At 35.1% G+C, this 8,694-nt stretch overlaps 1 non-coding gene across 1 annotated transcript; it reads right to left on the minus strand.

Annotated features, from left to right (window-relative positions):
• Positions 1-1,229: 1,229 nt before the first annotated feature.
• LOC118154357 (small nucleolar RNA SNORA3/SNORA45 family) lies at positions 1,230-1,363 on the minus strand. Its single transcript, XR_004744224.1, has one exon. It is a non-coding gene; the product is annotated as a small nucleolar RNA SNORA3/SNORA45 family (small nucleolar RNA).
• Positions 1,364-8,694: the final 7,331 nt, after the last annotated feature.

Below are 8,694 nucleotides of genomic sequence, written 5' to 3' on the forward strand. Positions count from 1 at the left end.
GGTTTTGTGACCTTTCCTTTCAATCTGAGGAATTTCCTTTTGTTTCTCTTGTTGGGGAGGTCTACTAATTATACATGACTTCAGTTTTTGTTCAGTTTTTGTTTAGCTGTAAGTGCCTTGATTTCTTTCATTTTTGAAGAATAGTTTTGTTAGGTATAAAATTCTTGACTGAAAGTATTATTATCTCAGCATTTTGAATAAGTCATCTGACTGTCCTCTAGCCTTCATAGTTTTTCCTGATAAATCAGCTATTTATCTTATTAGGGGTCCTTGGTCATGATGAGTTGCTTCTCTCTTACTGCTTTTAAGACTCTCTCTTTGTGTTTGTCTTACCAGTTCAATTTGGTTTGTCTAGAGGTTGATCTCTTTAGCTGTAATCTTATGTAAAGTCCACTGAGCTTCTTGGATGTGTAGATGAATTTTTTAATATAAAACTTAGGGATTTCTAAATTAGGGATTTCTAATTTAGCTATTATTTCTTCAGATATTCTTTCTGTTACTTTCTCTCTCTACTCTCCCTCTGTTATTCCTATTATGTGTATGTTGTTATGCTGGATGGTGTCCTATGGTTCTGTAAGGCTCTGCTCATTCATTTTTACTCTTTTTCCTTTCTATTACTCAGGCTACATTATATTACATTTTAAATTTTAAAATCCTAATTTATTTTTTAATTTTACAAGTAATAAATGTACATATTTACAGGGGGTACATAGTCATGTTTTGATATATATACTACTTAGTGATCAGATCAATGTAATTCACATGGACATCATCTAAAACATTCATCATTTCTTTGTGTCAGGAACACTGAATATCCTCCCTCTAGCTATTTAAACTGTATATTATTGTTAACTATGGTATTTGTGACTATTACTTTGTGTTTGAAAATAAGGCATGCTCTTTCTTTGCTACATTCAGGATTCTACATATGTCTTAATATAATGTTTAGTTCATATAGGCTCTAGCTTTGCACAGGTGTGTAAAAGGAATTGTGCAAAAACAATTCCTTTTAAATTGTTGCTCTCTAAAAGGAATGTTTAAAAGTTTTTCTCAGTAATTGGGGATTTGTCAATTTTTCTTCTTATTTATGTAATCTCTGTTTTATATACTTTAGTGATATACGATTAGTTATGTTACAATTAAAGATTGTAGCATATTTTTATAAATTTTATCTTTTCATCAGTATGTGCCTAAATTATTTTATTATTTATTATTTTTTATTTTTTAATGTATATTTCTGATCTGGGCACTAATGGGAACACTGACTGCCCTCATCAATAAATCAAGACCAGTAGATTATTCTCTCCAAGTACTCTAGCACACCAGGACAAGAGTTGTGTCAGGATATGACTCTAGTCTCAGCATATTTATTTTTTATAATGTATTTTGTCTAAATAACATTTATATACTTCCTTTGCATTAATATACACAAATGAACTTAAATATCCATTAAATATGCATATATACATACATAATTTTAAGATTTCATTTTGTATTAAATATATGTCTTATAAATATTATCTAACTAAAAGTTTTTTGGTCTAATATAAAACTTGCTGCTTTTGAATAAGTGAGTTTATCTAATTTCCAATTGGTTTTGAAAAGCTTAAAACAAATTTTTGTTTGTACATTCATTCACTCTCTCCATTTTTAAACTGAAATTTTTATTAGGTAGACACTGGAATTTCTGATTTTATTGTAAATATGCCCTATTGTTTATTTCATGCTTTGAGTCTTTTGGTATTTTATGATCTGTTTCATGAGCATTCCCTGGCTTCACATTCCAGTTCACTAATTGTCTCTATCTATTTTGGTAAGTTTAAAAAATTGTGGTAAAGTATATCTAACATAAAATTTACAGTCTTAACTATATTTAAGTGCAAATTTCAGTGGCATTAAACATATTGACGGTGCTGTAAAACTATTTTCAGAACCTTAAAAATCATCCCAAACAGATCTATGTACCTGTTAGGCAAGAATTCCCCATTCTTTACAGCCCTCAGCCCCTGGTAACCTCTATTCTACTCTGTCTCTACAATTTGCCTATTCTAGAGTTCCTAATGTAAATAAAATCATATAATAATCTGTCCTGTTATGTCTATATATTTTACTTAACATAATTTTATTAAAGTTCATTAATTTTTTATCATGTATTAGAATTGTATTATTAAAACCAAATGTTCCATTGTAAGTTTATATCACATTTTGTTTACCCATTTATTTGTTAATGGACATTTGAGTTATTTTCACCTTTTGGCTTTGGTTAATAATGCTGCTATGAATATTTTTGTACAAGTATCTGAATCTCTGCTTTCAATTTATTTTTGGTATATACTTAAGATAAAATTGCTGAATCATCTGGTAATTCTATGTTTACTTTTTTTTTTTTTTTGAGACGGAGTTTCACTCTTGGTGCCCAGGCTGGAGTGCAATGGCATGATCTCGGCTCACCGCAACCTCCGCCTCCTGGGTTCAGGCAATTCTCCTGCCTCAGCCTCCTGAATAGCTGGGATTACAGGCACATGCCACCATGTACAGCTAATTTTTTTGTATTTTTAGTAGAGACGGGGTTTCACCATGTTGGCCAGGATGGTCTCGATCTCTTGACCTCATGATCCACCCGCCTCGGCCTCCCAAAGTGCTGGGATTACAGGCTTGAGCCATCACGCCCGGCCTCTATGTTTAAATTTTTAAGGAGCCATCACCTATTTTCCACAGACTGCACGATTTTACATTCCTACCAGCAATGCTCAAGGGTTCCAATTTTTCAACATCTTTATCAATCCTTGTTTTTTTTGGCTTTATTTTAAAAAATTTTAATAATAGCCATTCTAACAGGTGGGAAATGATATCTCATTGTGGTCTTGATTTGCATTTCTCCAATGGATAGTGGTTTTGACAATCTTTTCATAGGTTTCCTGGCCACATGTATGCCTTCTTTGGTGAAATGTTTATTCAAATTTGTAGCCCTTTTTAGTATTGAGTTATATGTCTTTATTTTGTTGAGTTGTAGGAATTTGTTATGTATTCTCAATATTAATCCATTATCAGATATATTATTTGCAAATATTCTCACATTCTATAGGTTGTTTTTTCCTTTCATGTACATCTATATTTTTATTGTACTTTAGGTTCTGGGGTACATGTGCAGAACATGCAGGATTGTTGCATAAGTACATACATGGCAAGGTGGTTTGCTGCCTCCATTCCCCCGTCACCTGTATCTGGCCTTTCTCCCCATGTTATCCCTCCCCATCTCCCTACCCCATGCTGTCCCTTCCCTATTCCCCCAAAACAGATCACAGTGTGTGATGCTCCCCTCCTGTGTCCATGTGTTCTTATTATTCAACACCCGCCTAGAGTGAGAACATGTGGTGTTTGATTTTCTGTTCTTGTGTCAGTTTGCTGAGAATGATGGTTTCCAGATTCATCCATGACCCTACAAAGGACACGAACTCATCATTCTTTATGGCTGCATAGTATTCCATGGTGTATATGTGCCACATTTTCCTTGTCCGGTCTATCATCAATGGGCATTTGGGTTGGTTCCAGGTCTTTGCTATTGTAAACAGTGCCATTAATGAACATATGTGTGCATGTGTCTTTATAATAGAATGATTTATAATCCTTTGGATATATACCCAGTAATGGGATTGCTGAGTCAAATGGAATTTCTATTTCTAGGTTCTTGAGGAATCACCACACTGTCTTCCACAATGGTTGAAAGAATTTACACTCCCACCAACAGTATAAAAGTGTTTCTATTTCTCCACATCCTCTCCAGCATCTGTTGTCTCCAGATTTTTTAATGATTGCCATTCTAACTGGCACGAGATAGTATCTCAGTGTGGTTTTGATTTGCATTTCTCTAATGACCAGTGATGATGAGCATTTTTAAATGGTGTTGGGAAAACTGGCTAGCCATGTACAGAAAGCAGAAACTGGACCCCTTCCTGATAACTTACACTAAAATTAACTCCACATGGATTAAAGACTTAAACATAAGACCTAACACCATAAAAACCCTAAAAGAAAACCTAGGCAAAACCTTTCAGGACTTAGGTAAAGGCAAGGACTTCATGACTAAAACACCAAAAGCATTGGCAACAAAAGCCAAAATAGACAAATGGGACCTAATTAAACTCCAGAGCTTCTTTACAGCAAAAGAAACAATCATTGGAGTGAACTGGCAACCAACAGAATGGGAAAAAATGTTTGCAATCTACCCATCTGACAAAGGGCCAATATCCAGAATCTACAAAGAACTAAAACAGATTTACAAGAAAAAGCAAACAAACCCATTCAAAAGTGGGTGAAGGACATGAACAGATACTTTTCTATAGGTTGTTTAGGTTGTTTTTTCTACTGTTTTGATAGTGCCTTCTGATGCACAGAAATTTTAAAATTTGGTGTAATCTATTTTTAATTTTGTCGTTTGTGCATTTGGTGCCATATCCTAGAAATCTTTGCCAAATCATAGGTCAGGAGGCGTTTCTCCTGTTTTCTTCTAAGGGTTTTATAGTTTTTGCTCTCACATTTAGGTCTTTGATTCAGTTTGAATTGATGTTTAACTATTTTGTTAGGTAAGAACTCAAATTCATTATTTCCATGGGAATATTTTTTATATGCTCTAGCTGGAACTTCCAATACTAGGCTGAAAAGAAGTGGTCAAAGTGGACATCCTTGTCTAGTTTCAAATCTAGAGGAAAAACTTAAGTGTTTCACCATTGAGCATAATGTAGGCTGGGAGTTTTTCATATATGGCCTTTATTATGTGAGAAAGTTTCTTTTTGTTACTGATTTATTGAGTTGTTTTGGGTACTGAATTTGTCAAATGCTTTCTCTGCATCAATGAGATAATCATGTGGCTTCTTTCTTTTGTTCTGTTAATGTGGAGTATTACATCAATTGATTTTTTTATATTGAACCATTCCTGCCTTCCAGGAATAAATCCCACTTGGCCATGATGTATAATCCTTTTAATATGTTCCTGAATTACGTTTCCTAGTATTTTGTTGAGGATTTTTGCATCAATGTTCATATGGGATATTTGTCTGCTTGTAGTGTCTTTTTCTGGCTTTGGTATCTGGGTTAGAAAGTATGTCGTCCTCTTCAATTGTTTTGGAGAATATTTTGAAGAGAAAGATTGGTGTTAATTCTTCTTTAAATGTTTGATAGAATTCATTAGTGAAACTGCCTGGTCCTGGGCATTCCTCTGTTGGTAATTTTTTGATTACTGATTCAATTTGTATATAAGTCATATACCCATTAAGATTTTCTGTTTCTTCATGCATCAGTCTTGGTAGGTTGCGTGTTTCTAGAAATTTGATCATTTCACCTAGTTTATGCCATCTGCTCTATACAATTTTTTATAATACTCTTTAATAACCTTTTTTCTTTGTTTCTGAAAATCAGTAGTGATGTCCCCATTTTATTTTAGATTTTGGTAATTTGAGACATTTTTGTTTCTTAGTCAATCTAGCCAAAGGTATGTTAATTTTGTTAATCTTTTTGAAGAGCCAGCCTGGTTCATTGATGTTAGCTATTGTTTTTCTATCCTCTAATTTCCTTACCTACACTCTTGTACTTCAATAGAAACCATTTAAAATGTTCATTGTTTTTCACACTTGAGGAGCGGGGCCTGTAAATTATTATCGGTGGGTGAAATCTTGCCTGCCACTTATTTTTTTGTAAATGAAGTTTTATTGGAATATATGTATGCTCATTTGTTTATGTACTGTTTCCACCATGTTGCAGAGGCAGAGTTGAGTAGTTCAAACATAGACTGTATGGCCTCCAAAGCCTAAAATATTTACTATTTTGCCCTTTAGAAAAAAGTTTGATGACATCTGCTTTAAGAAGCTTTCAAATGGATTTATATCTACAATGAAGCAATGGCCAAATTTATAGTAATGATTTCGTTTGCCAGGAAGGTGGAAGGTTCTCATACCGTAAAACATTTGCAGACTTTCATACTTCTCTGTCATGCCTTGTTTAATAGACAGACAAGCATGGAGAAGGCACCACGTGGCAGTAAGGGAGGTGGATGCTATAGGTGTATCACAACACTGGGCAGCATGTTCCTAACGTTAGAAGATGATCTGTTCACCTGAAGAGAGAACACCAGTCATAGTTAAGAAGGAATATTTAGCAGCATTTAAATAAAAGCGATTTCACATGTCACTAAGAATGCTACAGGAGTTTCCTGAAAGAAGGGGCATCCCTTGGTCTAATAGTTCAGGGGATTTTTGTTGGTAGAATGGAAAATTATAACTTTCATTTTATCCTCAAAATATGTCAAAAATTATCTTGAGACATTGGGTACTAGGAGTGATAGCTGTCATGTACTTACCTTATTCGAAAAACACATTTCAATAACAGAGTGAGACTCTGTCTCAAAAAAATTCAAATGTCTTTTCTAAAATTGAAAAAAATCTGTTATTTCCCCAAATAATAAACCTTTGCAAACTCGAGCCACATTTTTTCCCTTTCTTTTAAAGTTCAGCTTAATATAATTTAAAACTGCAGTCTGAGTCTCCTGTAAGGCCTGTAAGGAGTAAAAGAGAGACAGGACAGATAGAAATAACTGACAAGTAGGAGTTACTGGGCGTTGGCTCCGTGGGGAGATGATAGTGGTTTCATAGAAGGCAGTGATAGACTCGTAGTCAGCTGAAGCTTGCGTAGGACTTAGCTGCATAACTGAGAAGCTGAATCTGTTTTTTTTCTTTTCTATAACAAAGAGTGTGAAAAGGCCATTTTATATTCAAAGAGTGGCTTCTCTTGGAAAATATCCCTGAACATACCATGGAGCAGTGTCAACTGTAATATAAAATGTCCTAGAAATCTTGCAGTTTATGAGTTTAATGGCACACCTGAGGATTACGAGGTTTTTTCCATCCACTCATAATAGCCCAGTGACTGATTTAGCAGAGAGAAAGCAAGATGAATAATCTTGATCACCTCTTACATTTTTCCTGTCTCGCTGACTTCAGAGATTTAGGGGTGCAGCTGCTGCACCCCTCTTTGGCTATACTTTAAAATCAAACTCAAAAGATGAAGAGGAAAAATGGTTATTAGATAGGTATAAATATGCCCTTATTTGCAAATGGCATTACTTTGTGGATACGTAAGCTCTTCACTGCTCATCTGCTTTTAAGTTTAACGATCTGCTTATAAAGGTGTAAGGACTTATTGCCATTGTGCTTCCTCTCTGTTGACACCATTAGCCTGAGAACTGAGGACAGTGGAAAGCTGTATATAAGTTCAAGTTCTGCATCTACTTATTATTATTATGTTTATTATGCATTAAGTTCTGGGGCACATGTGCAGATCTTGCAGGATTGTTACATAGGTATACACATGCCATGGTGGTTTGCTGCCTCTGTCCTCCCATCACCTACATTAGGTATCTCTCCTAATGTTATCTTTCCCCAATCTTCCCACCCCCTACCTTGCCCCCTTAGCCTCCCACACCCCAACAGAGCCCAGTGTGTGATGTTCTCCTTCCTGTGCCCATGTGTTCTCATTGTTCAACACCCACCTATGAGTGAGAACATGCAGTGTTTGGTTTTCTGTTCTTTTGTCAGTTTGCTGAGAATGATGGTTTCCATATTCACCCATGTCCCCGAAAAGGACATGAACTCATCCTTTTTATGGCTGCATAGTATTCCATGGTATCAATGTGCCACATTTTCTTTATCCAGTCTATCGTTGATGGGCATTTGAGTTGGTTCCAGGTCTATACTATTGCAAACAGTGCTGTAATGAACATATATGTGCATGTGTCTTTATAATAGAATGATTTATAATCCTTTGGGTATATACTTAGTAATGGGGTTGCTGGGTCAGATGGTATTTCTACTTCTAGATCCTCGAGGAATCGCCACACTTCCTCTACTTCTTAATTTCCCTTTCCACCCTTCAGTTGTGTTTATTTGTTTTAAATCTGTAAAGTAGGAATAATAATAAAGTTACTATTCCTTGTAGGGTTTTGAAGGATTTTCTTGAGATAATGTAAAGTAGTAGGCATATAATTAGCCTAAGTATAACTCAACCATGTTTGTTATTTGAATATACACATCACTACCCATCTCTAGAGCACAGGTTTACCAGAATGCAAATGATTTTGAAGATTCATGTAATATTCACACATTGCAAAAATCTCATTTGTGAAGCTCGCATTGCAACCTATATGACTCTAACAAGGCCAAAGTAGTTTTTCAAACATTTCCAGATATTAAGGAATTTTACACTGTTGTCTCATCTTTGTAAATGTCTGCATTTCTCTCTCTCTCTCTCAACCCCTCTGAATTTTTTTATTCAGTGGTTAAAATTCAGAAGAAAGAGATGCTATAGGAATATTTATGTGTTTAAAGGTTGTGGTTGCCCCATTACTGCTGGTCACTCACAGCAGCCTCAGTACAAAGTCAGAGACTGTAGAAAGAGGAGTCATTTTTTCCTCTGAGTTCAGGATGCATCTCTGCAGTATTTCTAGAGTAATGGATCTAAAATAAAAATTTTAAATGATGGCTTTAAGTGTGAATTTTCCTTCAGCACTGTTATTCTCTCCTCATAACCTTTTATTTCACTGGGTTCCAGAGAGCAGACAGCTTAGGTTGCTTGATTTGGCAGATCAATGGGAAGGACATCTAAAGAAAGTTTAAAGGTATCTTTTATACCAAAGTCCCTCACTTC

The sequence above is a fragment of the Callithrix jacchus genome, chromosome 5, assembly GCF_049354715.1.
Source record: "Callithrix jacchus isolate 240 chromosome 5, calJac240_pri, whole genome shotgun sequence".
NCBI classification, from domain to species: Eukaryota; Metazoa; Chordata; class Mammalia; order Primates; family Cebidae; genus Callithrix; species Callithrix jacchus.